General features: G+C 40.5%; 1 long non-coding RNA gene across 1 annotated transcript in view; it reads right to left on the reverse strand.

Moving 5' to 3' along the window:
* The window catches only part of LOC117001615, a 137,466-nt gene that overhangs the window by 8,073 nt on the left and 107,458 nt on the right, over positions 1–21,935 (reverse strand). Inside the window, exon 4 of the long non-coding RNA XR_004419083.2 lies at positions 6,475–6,629. This is a non-coding gene — a long non-coding RNA (uncharacterized LOC117001615). The remainder of the gene's footprint in view (positions 1–6,474; positions 6,630–21,935) is intronic.

Below are 21,935 nucleotides of genomic sequence, written 5' to 3' on the forward strand. Positions count from 1 at the left end.
CAATTTCCAGCACTTGCTGATCTCCTGGATGGACCTGCCATTCCATGTGACAGAGCAGGAGGTCTGTGCTGGCCTTGGGAAGGCACACTCACACTCACACTGACTGACAGGTGAGTCACAATTCGCAGTTTGCTCACTCTCACCTGGGCCAAGCACACATGAAGAGCCCTGTTCCACTTGGATCTCTTCTTGTTGTGTCTGCACTGACTGGGGCAAGTGATTGCACACATCACAGGACAATGGACATCTGTCCTGGAACAGCCCCAGCCAGCAACACCAGAGTTTCAGTTTGTGTCAATCAGTGTAATTACGAGCATGTGTTTTCAGGAGAGCCCCTGCTCTGTGCTTTACCACATCTTAAGAAATTTCCTAACATTATGTCCCCATATCAACTGCAGAGAAATCCTAGTAAGCAAAGACTGTGTTAATTCAGAGCCACAGGAATCTAGGGTGCTATTTTTTAAATTCGGTTTCTTTTCTGGGAGAAAAAAAAGCGAAATCTGCCCAGATCTAGTAGATTTGATGTGATGAACAGTTCATAATCTGTTAACTGAAACCTTCTAAGCAGATCATTGATTATCAGATTTAAACCAAAATATTTCTTCAGCCTTAATAGAGAAGTTTGCTACAATTTAATAGTGGAGCTACAGGATATTAATAGTGTGTTTAAAGAAACTGCCCTGTGTATCTCCAGAATTCCCTGTTGCTTGTTGTCTAGCTGTGGCAGTATGAATGGTTTACAGAAGAGAACACTGTTGTCCATAATTTTTACAAACAGAAAGAGGCTGAATCTGTTTACAGCAGCTCCAGCACGGGAGCTGCTGGAGAGTTTGCAGCCCTCTCTTGCACCCCTTCCCATCTGTTTGCTTCTCTGGTCACCAAACCTTCCCCTGGGGGCCAGCACCCCATGTCTGCTGTCACAGGGTGCATTGTCCCTCCAGAGCTCTGTGCTGGTGTTTCACCCAGGAAGTCCTTAAAACAACAATAAAAGTCTTCCAAACAAATTGGCAAAATTCAGCCACATGTCATTTCTCCCTGACTGCTTCCCTTTCACCTGCATGTCAATTGTTTTCTTTTTCGTAATTCTCCCTTTTGGTTTTAGCCTCTCTGGAATAATTTTGTATAATTTTTATTCTGCCAAATCAATGAATTAATAGTCAGTGAAGTTTCTGAAATGGCTGGTCATGGGGGCAGGTGAGGGTGGGGCTCACTGTGCTTTCCAGTATGAAGTTAATTTATATGTACCAGTAACTTTTAATAAAGGAAGATTTAGAAAAATCCCAAGTCCTCACCTTGATAAGTGAGGCAGCTCATCCCCAGATGCCCAATTTCCAATTTTAGGAAGTATGTGGCTCTCAAACTTCCAGGCAAATATGAGCCCAGGATGACCAAAGCAGATAATTGGATGTGCAGAGCACTTGGGACAATTACCTTATTGCCTTATTCATTCCTGTGAGGTGTTAACACAGACACCCAGGAATGGTAATTTAGATGTCACGAGGAGTTATTGAACTCCTCATGTAAGAAAGATTTGTACAATTTGCTGTGAGTGACATCTCAGTGTCACAAGGGGGTGATAGCTGGATGATAATGCCACTTGTTTCTTCCCCCATCAAAAAGAAGAAAAACCTAGAAAATGTAATTTGTTATATTAGTGGGTTTTTTTAAAAAAAATCAGATTGTAAGAATGTTTTTCTGAGGAACTACTCAAAAGGCTTTCAAAGAAAAACTGCACTAGCCACGGAAAGATGGACTAACACAGTCCTGGTCAATATAGCAGTCTGTGAGTTAAATATTTGCTCATTTGCATGGCATAAAATGAGTGTCAGTTCTGATTAACTGGGCTTGGTTAGAAAGCTGGAAGAGCAGCACTGCCAGCACAAACTGGAGAGCAAGTCAAAGACAGGATAGAGCTGTGTAATGATCGCTAGAGCTGGAGGCAAACAGAAGATTCTCCTATGCAGGGAAGTAGTTCCTGATTCCCATTTTGTGTTAGTATGAGGCTCTGAAGAAATGAAGAAGAGTAGTAGCTTAAGTTAAAACATAAAACTTTTGTGAATGTAACTGGGGAAGACTTTCACCCCTGCATTGGTGACGCAATCTGGAAGAATTCTTAAAGAATTCTTAAAGAAGTAAAATGTAAGATTTGGAGAAGAAGGCAAATTTCAGTTTTAGGGCACTGGTTATTCCATGGAAATTCCTTTAAGCCACAAATTCAGATCAATAAATAACCAGAAAAGTAACCCATGGACTACTACTTGGGCCACCACTTGAGTGTTTCAAGGATATAACTTAGAAATGTGATTTCCCCCACCCCCACCCCATCCCACAGAAAACTTGTGATTTTATGTGCTTTTTTATGCATGTATTAAACAAATGGCACAGCTGAATAGCTTTTCTTAAAAACTGGACATTCACCAAAAAGAAGTTTGCCAGCACAGACAATTAGGCTTTCTTCTTTTAACAATAGATTGACTGACTGGCACATTTGAAATGCGAGCGTATTTTTTATTCCTCCGTTCACCCTTTGAGCTGATAAACATGAACAATGGGAAACAGCTGGGACAGGAAAACATTTTAGTTTGTATTTTCAAAGCAAGCAAGAAATAAACCCATCAGTGGGAGCCAGATCACATCTTCTGCCTTAGGGGTAGTCAGCAATTGGGGGGAAAAATACGATCCATATTTTTAATCAAACATTACATATTTATTAATGTGCAGCTGGCCTATTGTGTGCATGATTTTTTTCTTTAATGCTGCGCTGCGTCCGTCAGCCTGACATTGTTCTGTAACTGACATTACTCTATAAGGATCTGGAAATGCACAGATTTAATAGGAATCATTGAGACAATTGCTTTCTGTATTATTAGGTCTGTGTGACGTAGGTACCATCTGAAATTCAATTTTAGAAGAAAAATAAGATATTGTTCTATCAAGGCAATTTTGTGCACCTGTGATACAGTAAGAACACACACCCCCATGCTCCTATTTTCCTCCTCACTCATCTCACTTCACGGCCGTTTAATGATATGTGCCACTCTTTTGTTAAAAATGTTTGGCCAAATGTATTTTGATGCTTATTGAGATTAAACTTTCAGTACATCTCCCTGGTAGCAAAGGTTGGGCTGTTCATTAGTTGGAGGTTTGGCCTTGTCAGGTTCCATTGACTGCTGGCTAAAAGGATCACTTTATCATCATTTGTCTGCAATGGAGACAGTCTTTATTCAGCCTTGATTCCTCTGGGGTCACAGCTGTCATAACTTCACTTGCTTTATAATGCAGGCCCCAGTTTCACAATCCCCTTAGGTAATTGTCTAATAGATTCAGTTTACCTTAATATAGGTAATATGTTATTTACAAAGAAATACAAGGGAAAGTAAGGGACAATATTGCTCAAAACATCCCCCTCCTAACCTACTGCTTGGGATCAATCATTTGGAAATTATGTTAAACTCAGTTCTCATTTTGAATCCAAAAGGGAAATATACCTTTTTTGCTGAGTTTCACTCTGATCCTTCTGCTGCAAATCTCTAGACTGAGTCCCCAGGCCTGGTTTGCTGCTGGTGAAAGTTGAGATAACTCTGCAAATTTTGATAAGGCTATGGTGTTTTGGAGAATGAGGCCTTCATTTGCCCTTCCAGTTCAGATCCAGCATATTCTATGTGCTGAAAACTATAGTTCAATTTAACTGGAAACAGTCAGTTTAACTTAAGGTCAGTGTGTTAACCTTTTGGGCCAGAAACCAGCAAGGGCAAGGATGGGCAAGGGGGGCACCCACCCTGCTGCTCTGAGGAGGGTTTCTCTTCTCTGGAGCATCTCCAGTTCTGCACCTCTTGACAAAGGAGCTGGAAATGAGACAATTTCCTCCAGAACAAGGCCAAAGAATCAGCTTGTCTCCATTTGATTTAGTAAAACCTGAAATCTTTTTACAAAACCTGGAAGAGCTCCATCATGAGATGTGAGAAGCCCATTTTTGAGTGCCTTGGTAACCATTGCATTCCCCTTGCAGGTCAGCTGCTGCCTTTTTCAGAACCAGAAGCAGCTTGGCTCCCCAGAGGAAATGGGCTGAGCAATTTCCACATTTGGTCTTCTTTAAAATTCTTTTTAAAAATGAGGGGAAAACATTGGGGCTTGATTTTCACACTGGAACTGCTTTTACAAAGTGCTGGCAGCTTCAGTTACTCTGAATAAGAGACACTTCTCCTATTTTTAATTTTGTACCTTTAAAGGATTACACAAAAACAATTGTATGCTTCACAGAAATAGTTGCCACACTATGTTCTTAGCATCCCTACCAATAAAGATTTGCACTTCACTGTTTTTCAATAGGAAGAATGATGTTGCCAAAGTATCCAGAAAAAACATACAACAGAGACAGTTCTACGCCCAATTTCTAATACAGATCCCTCTTTGAAGGTAACTGCTTAAGAGGAGCAATTTCAGAGACTTTAATTGTTAACAGAAAACCTTGATGTAAAGTAAAGCATAATGACAAATAAACAATTTGTGCTGGGAGTCTAAACTTCAAGAGGGAAGTTGTACTTTTCTTTCCATTTGTTGGAAGATTTTGGATGCTCAGATCCATAGAATGGTCCCACACCTTCCTTTGCAGGAGGATTCACTCACCAAATCCTTTCTACAATTTACTGACCAGCTATTTATTTTTCAAAGTTTTTCCTGAATGAATGTCTGTATTTTGAAACAAAACATGTATTCCATCAATGGCATCTTCTCACAGTAAAGTTTCTTTCAAATTCCTTTCAGTCATACCTTCTGTATGAGTTTATGCACTGGCATGTGTTGAATTTCCCAGCTAATATCTTAACTAAAACCTGAATTTCATTGGAGCTTCTAATTCAATGCCACAACTCATTGCACTGCAATATCTTAATTACAGTTGGAGATTGATAAGTAAACAAGGAAATGCAGCTGTAGTGCTGTGGAAAGTTACCCTTTAATTATTAGCTTTCATTTATTTTTTATTATTTTTTCCCAAATATTGTCCATATAATAAATTAATTCAAAATAGCTATAGAGCAAATAAACATTACATGGGGGAAAAATAGCAACAAAAATCCCCACAACCCCCAAAGCAATCTTTTAAAGGATTGCATAAAAACTGGATATAAATGCCTGTTTCCATGTGTACTGCTGCACCATCCATGAAAACAGCCTTTAAGACAACTCATCTTCCAAAGGCAAATGTCACTAGATGTAGTGTTGATCATTAGAAGCACTACAGTGCATTCGTCTGCTTGCACCCCACTTTGATTACTATACAGCAAAGATGGCCACAAGCACTCAGAAAGTTTTATTGAGGCTTAAATCTTCATTCAAATGATGTAAAGGGGCATTGAATGAAGATTTAGAACTCTATAAAGCTGCTTGGCAGTGTCTGTGGCAATCTATGCCACATAAAAACTGAAATGCTTCTACTTTCTTATTGAAACATTTCTACTGTAATTCTTTAATATTAGGTAGCAGCCACAGTGTTGGGACATTACCACATCTGGGAGTATTTCTCTTACTGAGGGTTTGCCTGCAATCAATTGTGCAGGATATTATAGAATGTTGATGTCTGGGACATAATGGAAGAGGAATTGTTACTGCAATTACATATTATTATGCTTTTCAGAAGATAATGTGGGTTCATTCATGTGAGTATTTTGAACTAGCAAATACCCTAATTGCTTACATGTCTGTTATAATCCTAAATCCAGTTGACATATCTGATGTACTCTTGCATTTTAATCTGGCCACTTGCACGTGTCCTCTTTATGATTTTCCTCTGACCCGCATGAACTGTGCAAACAAGGAACACGAGTGTCTTGCATATTGCCTTTGCAGTTTTGGTCTGAGTAAACACCCAGGGGGACAGAGAGACAGAGCACTGCAACCAAGTGTACTTTTTCCAGGAATATAGAATTAGCCTGTGCAAGAGCAGGGTGAGTGCTAATGATCTGATCATGCTGTAATGACAAATTTCTGAAAGAGTGTGTGTCCTGCTTCGACTCTCCTCTCCCAAAGTGTGGGATTGATGGAGGATGTGTGGCAAAGTATTCACCCACTCACTTAACCAGAAAACAAAGGCAGATGATTAAGGAACATCAGTATTCTGAAGCAGCAATCAAACTGACCCTGCCAAGGAGTGAAGAACAGCAAGCCCAGCCAAAAAGTGCTGCAGTTGTGTCTGTGTTATAAGTGCAGGTGTACAGGCAGCATTTTTTCACAGACTTTCCTGAGGCAGCAAGCAGGGCCAGACAGCAAGGGCTCGCTCCATGGAACAGCATGGTGCATGTGGCAGTCTCACGTGCACATGGAGTGTCAGAAAATGGTCAGAGAAAAGATGTGCTTTCAGAAATTCCTGCTTAATAATCCACTAGAGGGAGCTTATGTATAACCTCTGCCAGGCCAATTATCTCAGAACCTGCTTTTGCATAATTAACAAAGATGAGGGAGTTATGAGGGGGATACCTGCACTGCTGTTCTTTTCTTGATGTGCCATCCTGGAGCTCAGGAATGGCACTGTTGGAGTCTCCAGTTCTATCCAGAAGAACAGTTTGCTCTTCTCAAGTGGCATTCTTGTTGGCATCAGCTGGGATTTGCCTTCATCACTGACACACTCAAACCTGAGAAAAACAAAACCACTGCTGAGTGAGCACTTACACTTACAGCATTAGGAAAGCTTCACCTAACCTATCCTCTGTCCTTGCCTGTTTCAATTCTGACTGCAAACCAAGAATTCAGTAGCTCTGATTGCCTCAGAGGAAACAGGCAAACTAACTGGACTGCTTGTGTTTCAGTAGGACAAGGCTGTCAGCACAGTGTTTGCTGGCACTGTTTGCTTTCCACTGGAAACTGCCTCCTTTCTCTGGGACACAGCTGGTATCAAAATCGGTGTCCTTGACAATATTTAACATGCAAACACCTGCAACTATTTCCTATAGTGTGAGCTAATAAAAAGAATATCAGAAACATCAACTTTAGTTCAGTAGCAGAGATGTACTTGCAATTGCATTTCTAGCTAAATCTAGACATAACACACTTTCAAGTTACATTCCCACATAGTGCAGTCTAAGTAGTCAGATACACTATCAAAAAGCTTATCATAAAACTTGAAATTGCTGTATCCTTTACACTCGTTGCCTCTTTTTCTTTCTGTTTTTTCTGTTGGAAGAGAAAACTTATGACTGCACTTCAGCTGTCACCAGCTTTCAAGGTTATACTGATAGGAATGAGAAACATATTCCTAATCTGCATACCAATGCATTGAGAATGCAAAGGCAGGCTTTTTGCCATTGAATAGATGATGATAAGGTCTTAAGTCTTTTGAATTTCTTGTGTTGTACTTGTATTATCATATGATTTCTTAAGCCAAGAATGAATATGTAAATTTCTTGCCACTGACTTGCTCCAAAATAATGGACATTACACTTGCACAGTGGCAATTCAGAGTGTAAAATTGATTAATATTTGTTTTCAAAATGACATGCAATGATGTATGGATCCTTTTACAACTTAAATTAATACTTTAAAGAGATGAATGGTCTCTACAGAGGATGTTAAAGTTCAAGCTGAGAAATTTGCATATTTATATTACAACCAACTGATAATAATTGTCGAAACAGAATGTAATGTGGTTCGTTTTTCATTTTAATCTGGTTGTACTCAAACACAGGACCTCATTAACTTCCAGCAACTAATACAGCATTATCAGTTCCCATAAACTAGGCTTGCCTTGAATTTATGAATTTCAAAGACTACTTCCAGTGGTGAATTGCTGTTAAACACTGGGTCAGCCACTAGCAGGTGAACTCCATGTCAGATGCTGTAGAAGCATGAAAGTTGCTTGGGCTAAAGTGCTGGAGAATCCCCTGGCCAGGTGCCCACTTGTTGGCTGACACTCAGAGCCAAAATTAGGGTGTGATACAAACATCTTGCCTTTGAAGGCTCACTCAAAGACAGACTGGTTGTCTCTGGATGACCAAAATCGGGAAATCCAACTTCATCCATTTCCAATGTTGGGCAGTATTTTTTAACATTTAAAAAAGTAAAACCCCAACCAAAAGCAAACAGAAGATCTTTCACTGAGATAGGAGCTTTGGAAAAGGAAAATACATAAATCTTGATTGAGTAGGTAAGCAAGCTTGGATCATACTGAGGATACAGCCCAAATAAATACTATCCACTTGGGTTTAAATAACAGTACCTATAGAATTAGCAGTATATCGCTTTTCTGAGGAAATAAAATTAGCATGCTGTCAACATCTCGGGTACTGCATTAAAGGTATTCTTATGGGTATTTTACATTTCCAGATGTATCAGGAAAATATACATCCCTAAGTTAGCAAGAAATTTTGCAGCTCTGTGAATTTCTTGTTATGAAATGGATATTGAATCTTCTAACAACCGTGTTTATCTTTGTAGCTCACTAGAAGGTGATGGCTGTAAAAAGAGGAAGTGTTGGTTATAGTGCACCATCTTCAACTGCTTTTCGTTTTCCCACATAAGCATTAGTTAAAGGCTGGCCTGATCCTTCTGTTCAAGAGATCTGGTGTGTGACTGGTCTGGTAGGATGGAAGAGCAAATGTACCTTTTCTTTAATGCTGTAACAGCTACAGGAACTCAGGACTCCAAGGGGCTCTCTGACAGCTGGCAATAACTGGAGTATGGATGCATTTGCAATCTCCTAACTGTATTCCTGCAGGCAAGAGGAAAACGTTCCTTAACTAGCTTCCTATAGTCCAAATGTTGTCTTTAGGACAGTCACGTCAGCCCCATGGCTGCTTTCTGCACTACTGAGAAAGTCCCAGGAGGCTGTGAAAAAAGGCACACTATAGAAACTCTCTAAAGGAAGTAAATCTTACCTTGCTAATAAGAATACCAAGAACTTTTACTTAAGCCAATTAAAAGCTCTAAAATTCCAATACCTGGCATTATAACTTATTTCCTAAGAAGCCATCCAGACTTCCCATTATAACCTCACAAAAAACTTTTAATAGATATTCCTATCAGTTGACAAATCCCTGGAGGACAACCTGTTAGAGCCTGTTCCAACCTGTTCCAGCTGCACAGTGATCAGACATTCATTTGTTGCAATTTTAAAATGGTGCAAGAATTGTCTCTTTGGATGCTCCTTGCAAAATGAGTCCACAGACCAGGCCAGGAAGATGCTTTGTTGAATTCCCAAATTTGTTATTGAGTGAGCTACACTGCACCCACACAAAGCTTAAAAACTAATTCAGAAAAAGGGCAGGCAGAGCAGTGAAACATCTTCTCCAGCATGTAAACTCATCCATCCTGCACGTTGGTAACCAAATGATGACTAAATAATTGATTTTTCATTGTGAAGGGTATGTACCTTCCCACAGAGCTCTGTAGTGGGGCCTGTGCTATAACATATTCACAACTGATTTAAGAAAAATGGAGGAGTGCACATCCTGGTGGCAATTTAATATCTAGTAGAACCTTACCAGGACAGTAAAACCATAAACTGACCAAGGCTTGGAGAAGAATCTCTGAAAAACTTGGTGATAAAACGGCCAAAGAGACAAGATGCTGACAAAATACAAACATTGCACAGGTGGGGGGAAGGGAAGAGAAAACAATACCCCAAACCAGAAACATAGTATGGCATCCTAAATAATTTATTATCACTTAGCAAAGTGGGAGGGTAATTATGGACAGTAAACATTAACTCAATGCTTAGGTGAGGAATGGAAAAAGCATTATTTATACACAGCATCCCTGATTTGTGAATACTTTTCAGTGTTTGATCTCAAAGGTGGTATTACAGAATAACATAGAGAAAAAGAATAATGACAAGAACATTTTGGAAAGATAGCCAAAAAATTAATTAGAAAAGTTCCTTTGATTAGGACAGGAAAGCTTGAAGAAGGTTTTGTGAGGAATCCATAAGAACACTCCTTAACATGGAAAAGGGGATTTGGAAATAAATGGTCACCATTTCTCATAATGCTGCATCGGTTAGAGAGCAGTCTGAGAAATTACAAAACAGCAGTTTCATAGAAATACATTTTACTTTACATGTTTCCTATTTTATCAAAACAAACTTCTGTACTATATTTAGATGTTAAAATTGTGTGGTGACTGGAGAAAATTCAGACAAGAAATGTCCATCAGAGATTATTAAACAGAGTGATGCAGATTTAAGCAGCAGTCCCTGAACTCCAGATTGCTGGAAATAGTGAGCCTGCAATGGGGAAAGCTTCATTTCACTGCTGCAGCCCTGTGCCTGTGTTTGCAAACATCTGCAGCAGCCAGTCTCAGGGCTGGCTGCTTGCACAGAGCACAGCCACTGCTGGGCTGCCGTGGGGTGGAGGAACAGCCCAGAACTGCAACACAAGAATTCTTGTCCTGCTCTGGTCTCAGCAAAGCAGATCACACAACATTTTGCTTTTCAACCCCACCAACCATACTGGCAAATTCTCTTACTGGCAAAATTCTTTGCCCATGAACGTGGGATTTTGTAGTACAGGTTCTGGCAATCCCTATGAGGCAATGAGGGCAAGTTAAGCCATCAGAAATATATATTTACACGTGGAAATTGTTAGCAATACTGCTCTTCTTTTCCCCAGAGACAGCTCCATTGCCACAGCCTTGAGAAACACATGCCCACACTCGCAGAGACACACAGAAACAATCAATAGATACACTTAGAAAGCCCCTTATACCGTGTCGTGCTTCACGGATTTTGATAATATCAATCATAATTGAGTTAGATAAAATCCATCTGACTTGCAGGATGCTGGGGTCAGCTAGGGACGCAATGCCTCACTTCACATCAATTACCACATATAGTAAGGTGGTGGTAAGCAATTCCATTTGATAGTTTGCAGCTATAAATAATTATATGGCAATAGCAGTAAAGTTGGCTCTTGGGCACAATACAGAATCATGAATTTTCATTTACTTATATCTCAGAAGCTGTTAGGCCTCCTGGTTTGAAATGTGAACCCTTGATTAGGTGTATCATTCTTTCTATTAATACCAGATATGCAGATGGTAGGTGCTTTTGAATGAACACTTTATACTTTTCCTTATTTCATGAGAATATTTTCATTACAAATATGACCACATGATACATAAGGATTTATTAGAAATTGCCGTGACAAGACAAACTTGGTTTGAGTGTCCTTTATTATCATATTCCATCCTTCATTCAGTTTCATTCATTCATTCATTCCATCCAAGTCTCTGCAGAACTTCAGTAAGACTTTGGTTTTTTATATGCTGTATAATAAATTCTCAGCAATTTGAACACATCCAGAGTAAAACAGGTTTACTAATCAGAAGAGTAGTGAAAAAAGGTTATAAAAAGGATCAGATCTTTTTTGCACTTCATTGCTTTGCCTGGATACCTGTTCCTTTTAAAATACTGGTTTTTATTATATTTTTTATTACATATTCTGTATTTTTAAGAACATTAGTCAACAGGGGCAGAATGGACATAAAGTCAGATTAGGAATAAGGCAGGATGAAGCTGCTTTAAGTGTGAAGATCAGAAAGAACCAGGCTGAGGAACACCTAAGGAAGGCTGGACAGGTATGTGCTATAAGAACAGGAGGATGGAGCAGAGAACTGGAGGAATTTCAAAGGCTAAGTCTTCCTAAACGTGTTGAGATATCTCTATGGTCCATAAAAATGGAATAGAATTCATCTGACATTTCAAAAGCAATGTGGAAGTGGGAGCTGGGAAGCATGAAGTTGTACAAAGCCCACCTGGCAAGAGGAGACCCACCACAAGCAGCACCACATCACACCACGGATCAGAGAAGGAACAGAGGAACATTTCATGCTCTGTCCTAGAGATTGTGTGTGGAAAAGGGGCTGATTTCACTGATGAGCTCTCACAGAGCACTCACACAGAACTGACTGCACTTTGCAGAGATGCTGGGGCTGGAGATGTTGAACAGGACACAAGGTGGGAAAAAAAGCACTGGGGCAGTGACTGGAACCAGGTGATGTGAAATGGGATAAGAGTGGCTGTGCAATACCAGCGAGGATTTAACAGTCCAGAACAGGAAAAAAGATGCTTCGTCAGCAAGATGTTGATATGGGAGCTAGACTCTAGAAAAGTCTGCTTTTCCTTTCACTCTGACCTGAAGACCAATTGTGAAAATCATTAGCATTTTGATCAGTAAGGAAAATCAAAAAATGTTCAGCAACCTGAGAAAGAATTAATCTAAGAAAAAGTCTTCTAAACAGAAGGAAGATTAAATGCATTAAGGATGTCATAGATATTTGAACAAGAGTCAATGATTTAAAGGAAAGGCAGATTACATGTGCCAAAGGAGTGCATAGTTGTCACTAATTCTAGATGAGTCACTAAAAAATATTTGAATACAAAAGGGAAGGCTTGCTGTAGGATCAGGTAAGAACTGTATCCTTAATTATAATTTGATAGGACAGACCTCATTTTAGTAATGCAACCTATGTAAAAATTGGGCTTTGGGAGGCCCAGGTCACACCCACAGAGCAGCATCTTGCTGATCAGAGAACTGGTATTTAGCAGCATGAATTGAACTGCAATCAACAAGGAGCCTGATTTGTGTTCTAAATTGGTGTTTAGCAGCATGATCTGAACTGCAATCAAGGGAGAACTCATAGCCTTTTCTAGGGGGAGCAAATGGATAATTTCCAATCTCATTACACAAAATATTTGTAGCATCTTAAATTAGATTGCAAAAGATCCCAAATTATTTTAACTTGAGATCTGTAGGTGAACTTTTTGAAAATGTTTTAGAGCAAAAACCTGCAGAAATGTAGCTCTATAGCACACTGCAGTACCTGAATGAATTGTTTGTTTTTTCTTCAGCAAACCAGAAGGCTTCCCAGAAAAATTTCAAAACATCTTGATAAGAGGGGCATATAGCCTTGTGGCATAGGCCAGTTTCCTGAGGTCACTGCTCAGAGGACACTTGATCACAGCATCCAGTAATAATCCCCAGCCATACTCAAGAACTTGGTGGCCTTACAGTGAACCCGATGCCCTGTGCCTCATCCCACTGGCACTGCTTTCCCTGTAACTATGTCATCAACTTGATCTTATACCCCAAATACAAAACTGCACAATATCCTCACAATTGGATATTCTAACCACCACCTCCCATGATGGTTTTGTACATTTTGTGTTTTTCTTGTGTTTTATTTCTCCTCTCTCCACCACAGCCAACGGTCAATGTGAAGATCTGGCTCCCCGGCCTGTTGCCATTGCTCTGCATATTCATGAGCAAAATCCTTCCATATCCACATGGCAAACCTTTCAAACTGTCATAAAGAAGAAATAATCACCTTTTCTTTGAAATCTAACAAAGCCCACCAGAGCTGTGCTCTTTGTATAATAGTTAACATTGTCACTAGTAATCAATTTATTTTACTGGTAAAGACAGTATTCTCATGACAAGTCAAAGACCTTTGGAAACAGTACATCTGTGCCTGCTATTTAAGCACACACAGACACAAAGAAGCAGAATATATTAGAAACAAAAAATATGTCAGCTTGTATAATGGTCCCATTGTTTGCTCTACCAGAGAGGGATTGTGCCATAACATATGATGCTGAATGTGCTTTTCTTGTTCTCCAGCCTTCATAATAAAGTATTTGATGCAAATACTCTAATCACAGGGAGAAGATGTGGATGTTAGCTGTCCTTCCTCTCACTGCTATCCCCGCTGCCTCAAGAAATATATTTTTATGAATATTAAAAAACCCAAACAACAAATTGATGGAATTCTGCTTTAGTGTGTTACTTATAATAGCAAGTGCTTGATTCACACGTGGCTCAATATTCACCCCTCTGCCAGACACTGGAGCTGCAGCACTGCAATCTTCAGCCAATGGCACCTCTCTTGTGCCTTCTCCATTAGGCTGCTTAATTATTTTGTACTGAGTAAACCAGAAAAGGTAAAAAAAAAAGGCACAGAGACCAGCACATCCCCTTTGAAATTGCTCCACATATAGCACTGTAACTGTATGCAGCCCTTTACAGCACTTCCTAATGGGTACTGCCCACAATTTACAGAAAAATGTGGCTTTCCAGAGACTAGGAAGATGTAGAATAGGTCAGTTCATTCATTTGTAACAATTTCTCCTGTGCAGGGGAAGACAAGTCTAAGGTGCAACTTCAAATACACAAAGTGACCTTAAGTAGGAAGGAGCACATTAACCTTTAATTATGCTGCAAGGACCATAGAATTACCCAGATCTGAAACAGTTCATCCAGTTCAATATTTCTGTTCCTACTCACTCATATATCAGTACTTGATAAAGAATAGGGAACATCTGCCCAGAAGAGAAAGACAAAGGGCAGGAATAACTTTGGAGAGGATGATGGCCTGTAATGGGGACTGGCAGCAGAGAGGAGTCACAGGTCCACCCCAGCCACACTCCACAAATCCATTCTCTGTTGACAGGCAACAAACCCCTTGGCAAGCTTGTCCCTTCCCTGGCTGTGCACACAGCTCTGCACAACTGGAAGCTGCCAAATTTTCTGTAATGGGAGAAAGGGTCCCCATGAAACAACAGGACAGGGATTCATTCCTTTACCCCAGCACACTGTGTTGTAGTGCAGCTACATCCCATTTCTATCGAAAGGGCAGCCTCAATCTCTGGTTCCTAGTGCTGCACATCTCGTGGTGTGGTGCAGGAGCTGCCTGGAAAACAGGGGAGTTTCCAGAGCTCTGCTTTGTGAGGCTTAAGCATGTTCTTCCAAGTTGTTTGGTAGGAGTACCACAATGCTTCTCTGCTTGTCTGGATTTGGAATGAAAGGACAGAGCAGGTAAATACTCTTCTGCCTTCTCTTCTTGGGCACCCACTCATTAATTGAGCTGTTACATGCTTGTCTACATGAGAGTATTGCATACACTGAAGCAGCACATAGGGCTTTAGGAAATCAATAACATCCATGTTATATTATCAAATTTCATACTTTCTTTCCTTATGGAAACCAAGGAAACTCCATGTGTGTGTGAGTCAGCTACTGCAGAAAGCAATAATGCATCAAATCAACTTTAAAGCAGCACTACTTAAGTGGAATAGATTAAATATTGCCTGCTGCAGCACACACAGCCAGTATGAAACAAGGAGAAATAAAATGAGAGGCACAAATAAAAAGCTCTGTTAAAGGTTCCTGATATTCTGCACTATTAACAGGAGCAGAAGGGGCCCACAGTGGTTTGTGTAAGGGATGGAGCTCCTCAGGACCCTTTAACAACCTCAGCAGCCCTTCCCCCAGACACTGGGCAATGTAACAGAATTCCTACATCTCAAAAGCCCACTCTATAAACAGAGATGAAATCTGAATATTCAAACCTTCAGCCCTCCTGCTGAGCACAGCTGAACATGCTGCAGCTCAACTTCAAAGCAAGAGAGTCATGAGAAAGGAAGCACAGCCTGGTGGCACCAGGGACTGGGAGCTGGTGCCTGGCTGGGCTGGATGGCTCTGTGTGTGTGCTGTTAAACTGTGCTGTAATGTACACAGCACATCTTCAGCTTTGCAAAAACAGGCTCAGCATTTGGCTTTTCTCAGGGTCAAAAGCACCTAGTTATTACTCGACTGTTAATTTGCATTTCAAAAGGCCAGGCCAGCTCTCAATATACCACTGCTATAATATAACTTACTGTGGGTTGGATAATAATTTAGACTGTGCAGTGAGAGCAGAGGTTATTTTGTGCTGGGACCAGGTGCCTCAAGCCATGGAGCATTTGAATCCTGGGGCATGTGGCTGGGAGCATGCACACCAATCCCCATCACCAGGTCTGTGCAGCCAGGCCAGGGCTCTAAGCTGCTGCTGGCCAAGGATGGAAATTCTGATTCCTGGGGCACAACGAGGGTCAGGCTATGCTGCAACAGCCAAGACTGGTGATTTAAAATATGGTCATGGATTTGGAGATTCAGTTGGAGTTCCCTGTATTGCTCAATTTTGAATTTTCATCCTCTGCATGCCAAGCATATAATCAAACCCCTGGCAGTTCAGAGGATCACCATCAGTGGTAAGTCCTCAAAACTTAACAGTGCTCTGACTCCCTTCTCCAGTGCCATTCTTCACTAAAACAAAAGCATCTTTCCTCCAAATCATTTCCTAAAATGGAATGTTTGAAATTTAGGCTGGAAGAAAGTAACATCCCTTCTTGAGTACAAGAAGATGCCTTTGTCTTACCAGGGCTTCTGCTGATGCCCAGGGACCATATCCAGTGTTTCCATCTAGCATTCCATGCAGGAGTCATTAGTGACACCTTAGCACATTCGACTCCTCTCGAATGAACAAGCACGATGGAGCCTGGGGTGTTTCCTTGTGAAAGTGTGCAGAGGTGTGCTTGTAAGAACACTGTTTCTGTAGGAGTGACCAGACAGCTCCCAGTTAAGCAGGACACTGTGGAGAAAACTATTTGTCTATTCTTCATGACTTAGGACTTTTAAATTGATTAATTGCATTGCTGAGGTTTTTGCTAGGACAGTTCACAGCTTGCAGTGTTTGAAATGAGACATGTAACTACAATGCAGCCAGATAGGAGCACTGCTGACATCCCTGGCAGAGCTATTAGAAGTTGCTGCATCTGAGGGTAAGATCGATTTACCTTTCTTCATCTTTTAGAAACACAGCCTGAACTTTAATCTGTTTGGTTTTGGTAGTGGATTTACTTGTTGCCTCTTTTATCCTTAAGGGGAACATACACACACATTTACCTTTGGGTCCCTCATAATTTCTGCTTGCTCTCTGAACTCTCAGACTGATCCCTCTTCTGCCCTGTAAGCCAGCACTTTTTAGTTATCTCTACTGCAAGGCCCATTCCAAAAGATAAAATTATAAGAGCATTTGTGCAATCTGTGCCCAAGTCTCTCAATATGCCCTTGTCAGGCTGTAACAGCATCATTGCCTCTCACTGAGGGCAGCAGCTCTCTCAAGTTCAGATGGTAGCAATGGAAATGTGGGCTGGTAACACATTGATAGGTTCCATTTTTCACTGTCAGTGAGAGCATTTTCATTAAGCAGATACGTTAAAAGTGAGAGGTTTTCAAGAACATGCCGTGAGGTGAGTTGCAGTTGGGAAAGCCATCTTTACACTGACAGCAGGTGCAGAAGTCCATCCTCATGGGGATCCTTAAAAAATACAGATCTGAGATTAACCTTATGGGCCACTGTACCTCATATGCATGTCATCAAAATCTCAGCATGTATCTGGCAGTAAAATATCTGGTTGCTATTAAATAAAAAGTGATGTGATGATGAGAGTTTTCCACAGTTCAGCATGTTGCTTATTATTGTGATCACTGTTTTGGGGCTGGAGGAGGAGGAGCAGAGCAGGAGCATTCATTTCAGGCTCTGATTCTAAAAACTTTCAAACCTTAGTCTTACTTAACAAAAGAACTTGTATGTATGAATTACACATGTGCACAGTTATGTGTGTACTCTGGCACTGGATATTTACTCAGGAAACTGCCTAGCTGGCAAACAGCTTTGACTCAGTACAGCATAATTACACCTCTAAACTGTACTGAAAATTCCTCCAATCAAGAAAGATTCTTTAGCAGGTATTATTTTAATGAAGAAACAACCAAAACATCAAGATCTGGCACAAAGGCACTTGTACAACAAGAAGTGAATTGCAAATAAAGATGCTGGATTGTGCCAAGGAAGAGATACAGCAGTTTTTCCCTCCTATTACTGCCCATCTCATTTGTTTATCCCACCAAGACTGAACACAACAAACTGAGAGACTGTCCAGAAGCACTGCTCCTTCCCCAGCTCCAACACTCAGCAGCTCTCAGAACTCTGAAAGCAAGGAATCAAACAAAAACTTCAGCTGTTCCTGCTCTCCTCAGGATGCTGAAGCGTGAATCTCTCATTGCATCCACACCATTTACTAAGACAGAAAGAAGGGAAAAGTGTGTCTGGAAAGGTGTTGGTGAAATTATTACTACATAATTTATAGGGAAGCCAAAGTAGCTTTTGGTTTTGAGCTGATTAGTTACTTACATCATGGTTTGAAGATAATTAATGTAATTATATTATGCTCAGCCAACTGCTCTGCTATGTGATATTATTTCTTCAAATACTTTTTTTAAAATAACATCAACACTACAATGATATGTTTTTCCTTGTGAAAAGTAATAGAAAAATTAAATTATGAGAAATAAATTTAATTATGATTTTGTTTTGTTCTGATAGAAGAAAGTAGAAATCAAAATACCCCAGAAGCTCTAAAAATTACTGTTTCATTTCATGAGAAAACAGTCTAACTTTTTTTTTATAGACTTATTCAAAACTTTCTTTCAGTCATGGGAGATTACAGGATAAATGCAGGCACATTTACACCCTGAAGGCAGGATGAGAATTTATGAACACCAATGCAAATGCTGAATATGTCCAATTGATTTCTGCAGAGTTTTATTTCTAAAGTACACAAAAATACTTTGCAAAATAGTTAAAACCACTGTGAAATGTCTTTTCCTGTGCTGTTGAAGGATGCCTCTACAGCCTCATCTAGCTGTTTTCAGAGAGAAAGCATTGCTGATTATTACTTGACTTGTGACTTGGAGTCAATTCTAAAAGCAACTCTCATTTTAGTGCAGCTGCAACTAATATTCATTATTAGGTGCAAGTTAGCAATAGATTTAATGACCAATTCCTTCCATATCATAGACTGTGAGATTTGATGAGGAATAGAAAATGCATTAAAATAAAGGATAATTCCTTTTAGCATTATTTCCCATTTTAAAAGGAAAAAAAAAGGACCTGACAATCAAAGTAAGCCTGTTACATTTTCCTTGTTCTAATAAATTAAACCATTCTCATACAAAAAGATGAATTAATAACTCCTGTGTACCAGCATCAGAGATTGTCTATGGAAAAAAAAAAATAACCCTTTTCCATTTGGATTGTGCTGATAACATTTCTTTTTCCATCTGGAAAGCCAGTGGGTATCATGAGAATTGCAGTGAAGCTGATTGGGGTCATGTGTGAGGGCACTGGGATCAGAGCCAAAGTCACGTCCAGCCCCTGCAGCCCCAACAGCTCCCAGAGAGAGTGTAAGTACAAATCTGTGCCCTGCTGGGAAATGAGGGTGGTCACACCTCAGGTCAGCAGCCAGAGTGTTTCAAACAGCCCTGGGAGCAGTGATGGGCTCTGTACCTGCAGCAGATATATTGGCTGCAGTTCCAGCAGGGAATGCTGGTGTGTCCTGCAGCAATGGTCCTCTAAACCTGGTGCTTTATGAAAACTGGGTGCAAGCATAGAAATACATGAACATTACAAATGGCATGTAGAGCACCTTCTGTGTTCATCTGCAGAGAAGTTAGAGCAGCAGATCTCATGCCTCTGGTTTATTTATTTGGCTAGCAAGATTGCTGAGAAGAAAATTAGAAGACAAATCAGTATTTTAAAAATAGCAAGACAGTTTTCAAGTTCCTCAAAGAAAGGCAAAAGTGAGAAACATCTATAGCAGCAGGCTGTGGGTTTCTACACATGGCTCTTGCATCATCTTTCTGAGACTAAAAATTATGAGTTGGTTTTCCATCCCCAGCCCCAGTCTCTGCTTTAGCTGTGCTCTGCTACTGTGTTAAAAAGGCTGGTACAGGACCACTGGTGCTGCACCAGAGGACACAGCTGTGTTTGTGGCCAAGACTGCAACACAAGGGAGCAGAGAACTTGTGACAAACTCCTTTCCTGCAGAAGCACCCAGAACCACCATTAAAAATCTCTGAGGAGAAAACAGTGCTGAGTAGCAGATGCCTTCTCAAACTGCCTCAAGAGCTCAATGCTTTGCCCCACTTGAGGGCTCAGAGAACACTTGGGTGCCTCCAGCCCCTCAGGGACATGAGGAGGACATGTCTGACAGCCCCTCTCTCTCAGGAGCTCAACCTTATGAACAGAGTGGAATACAACTTCTGCAATGACAGCTGCAAGAGTCGCTACTGCTCCTGACTCTGTTTATGTTGCATCCAATATTGAAGCATTTGGGGTGGCAAAATCTTTACCCCCTTGGTCTGAGGGTGTTCAGTGTCCCTTGGAGAAAGACTGGCTAGCAGACAGCAGGAGCTACGTGGGCTCCTTTTCTTCCCCCTCCTCTTCCCACTGAGATGCAGTGCACCAAGTCCCCAGAGCAGGACCAGACCATGCCAATCCAGAGCTGCCTGTCTCCCAACAGGACTTGTGTCACAAAGACCAGATCATTCTCCTTGCTCACACATTATGAACCGTGTGACAGCACAAAAGAAACCAAAGCCCTGCATTTATTTCTGCCCCCTGAGTACAGCTACCAGCATGTGCTCCTCAGGGAACTTGAGCCTAAGGATGCCTGGTCCATGAGCCCTACCAAGAGCAGGTATGAGCTACATTAAACACAGCTTTGCCAAGCTGGCAGCTGGAGGCACATAGAACTGCCCAGTGTCCCACTAGCAGAAATTATGCACAGCTTTAAAAACATCCAACTTCTCAGTAGTATTAGCTACAGTGAAGCAAAGATTCTATAACTGAGATGGAAATGAATGGGTGTGTAATCCTGCAGGAGGCACTTATCTAATGAAAATAGTTTGATAGCTTCAATTGACAGTGCATTCTCTGGGATAACAAGTCTGGGTGGCTAGTATCATCTCCAGAGAGGGTTATTCCAAATTAATCTTGTCACCACACAAAGAAGCACAATTCAACTACTCATCTTTCCAGAGATAAATGTTTTCATCAGATGAATGTTGGCATGAGATGCACTTAGGTCATCTGCTCTGCCTCAAACCCAACCCTGAAATTAGTCAGTGCTTTTAAGGTGCTCTTTCAAAAAAAAATGTTATGTGATTGTCACTTCCCAGTTTTATACATATGTCTGTAAACACATATGTATACTTATGTCTATATACATACATACACATATATATGTGTGTGTGTCTGAGGACAGAAATTAACATCTGTGCTTTAGTTCAGCACCTTTTTGCTTCCCTGAAAATGCAAGTTGTTTCCTGCAAGAGCAGGTCACTCTTGGATCTTCCCCCACATCAGCAGCAGCCCTGCTCCGTTCCACCCCAGTGCTTCAATAGATGAACATGTCTCCTAGTGAGAAGTCCAGCGCCCTGTAATTCAAAGCCAGAGTGTTGTTAATCACATGCTCTCAGCTTGTAAACAACAGCAAAATCAGTACACAGCCTTCAGAAAAAGATTCTCTCATTCTGGTCTCTTAAACTGTGCCTGAACATTAAATTGTCCTTGGACTGCAAAACCATGTATACATTTCATAAGTTGAAAAATTCCTTACAATGTTTTGAGATTTCTTTATAATAAAACAGGATCTAATTCAAGTGTTTATTTCTCACTGTGTTTCTATGTAGGGTTAAGACAGCTGGCACATTGAAAATGCAATATAGAGTTTATTGCCTGATTTCTAGCATGTAAAAGGAGATTCTAATGGGAACATCACAGGCTTGAAAGTGAGCATGGATACCATAGGTGTCCCTGCTCAGATAGGTACTGGAGCACTACTGTTTCACTGTGCTCATTTGGTACACCCATTTAATAAAAATAACAAAATCTAAGAAATAACAAGGACCAAAACATTTTTCATATGCATGAGCCAACCATTTAACTTCTGTTTATTAAAGAAAGTGGTCAGCACAAATGTGCTAAGCTTCAAAAATTTAGAAATCCTATAAATTAGAGCAGAAATTCTTCTGTGAAATTTTACCAGTTTAGAACCAAGAATGACCCTTTGAATAAAAAAATGTTTGTATGATTTGTTAAAGATTGCTCCTTCTCCTTCAGTTTAGGTATATAAAATAACAGTGATAATAGAATTTGCCAGCTATCTTTCAACTGACAGCAAGCTTTTGAATTCAACTGTTTTGTTTGCTCTATTTATGAAATTCATCTCACAGTTATAAGAGATCTCTCTGCAGATTATGGGAAATGCCTGACTTGTTCTTCCT

This window comes from Catharus ustulatus, chromosome 11 (assembly GCF_009819885.2).
Source record: "Catharus ustulatus isolate bCatUst1 chromosome 11, bCatUst1.pri.v2, whole genome shotgun sequence".
Classification (NCBI taxonomy): Eukaryota; Metazoa; Chordata; class Aves; order Passeriformes; family Turdidae; genus Catharus; species Catharus ustulatus.